The 1,226-nt window shown below is 29.9% G+C and overlaps 1 pseudogene; it reads right to left on the bottom strand.

Annotated features, from left to right (window-relative positions):
- Nucleotides 1-445: 445 nt before the first annotated feature.
- LOC122121999 lies at nucleotides 446-542 on the bottom strand (annotated as a pseudogene).
- Between the last annotated feature and the right edge of the window lie 684 nt (nucleotides 543-1,226).

Below are 1,226 nucleotides of genomic sequence, written 5' to 3' on the forward strand. Positions count from 1 at the left end.
ATGTCAAAATTATTCAAGAGTTTTTGTATACATGTATAATGATTTCTGCAGAGTTTGTGAAATTTTAATCAGAAATAATTTTAATTTATCCGTTTAAATGAATAGTACAGAAACTAAAGTATTTCTGGTGCTTGTCTGAAAAAGAATATTTTAAAATATTCTATGTTTGTATAATGTGTTCTTTCAGATTGTATTCCATATAGAAAGTTTTAGATTCCTTTTTTTCCTCGGTCCTAATATTTTTTTTCATTGGGATAAAATGACAATGTTGTCTAATTTCAAAAGTTTTGTAAAGTTTATGGTATGTAAACCCCTTTCTGAGGTGAAGATTTAATACACTGATGTCAAACTAAATTTAATTATATGAATTACGTGTGTTGTTACACTTGTTATTTTGTAATCAACTTTTTAATAACTGTTTTTCATTTCTTGCATCTGAAGAATGAAAAATACAGAATACTTCACAAATTTTCATATCATTCTTGTGCAATTGCCATGTTAATCTCTGTATTGTAATTTGGGAATACGTGCTGCTGAAGCATGTAGTATCTTCTAAATTTAAGTAGTTAATGATGCAATCTTTATACAGATTTATATCCACGGTTCCCTACTTGTAATAAGGAAACTATATTGTTCCTGACAATGCTACTGATCTTATTTCCCTAAAATTCTGTGAATAGTGGAAAAAAATATATTGTTCATCTTAATGCTCACATTTGCAAATTTTTTTGTCAATGACAATTTTAAGTCTTTTTCATTTGGAATTTGATCATACTTTCAATAATTTATTGCTAGGTCCAAAGGTGATGGCTTTTTCATGTACTAATTGATCCAACTGAATTACCTTTGTGGAGCTAATGAATTCAAAGTAAGCCTTGCTTAAGAGCTACTTCTAACCTTCTGCAGCTGACATTTTCCCAAGTGAGGTCTTACTGGCACAAATGTCTACCTGACCCTTTATTCTTCTTCCATGTAGGAACAGACCAATCAGAATATCTTACCCTGACAGCAATAGATTGTTTTACTTGAACAACACTAATCTTAGTTACAAGGGATCATAGAGAGATGAACAGTTCAGTCATAACTGTTCCGACTAGAAGGTATTTTATCAAAATATAATTGTTTATTATATCTAACATTTTAAAAGTAACTAAAGCCAAGAAGGTGAAAAAATTGATCATATTCATGATTACTTAATATCCTGGCCTGTCTACCATCCTACCAGG

Source organism: Dipodomys spectabilis, unplaced genomic scaffold (genome assembly GCF_019054845.1).
Source record: "Dipodomys spectabilis isolate Male_0828 unplaced genomic scaffold, ASM1905484v1 ptg000200l, whole genome shotgun sequence".
In the NCBI taxonomy this organism is placed as follows: Eukaryota; Metazoa; Chordata; class Mammalia; order Rodentia; family Heteromyidae; genus Dipodomys; species Dipodomys spectabilis.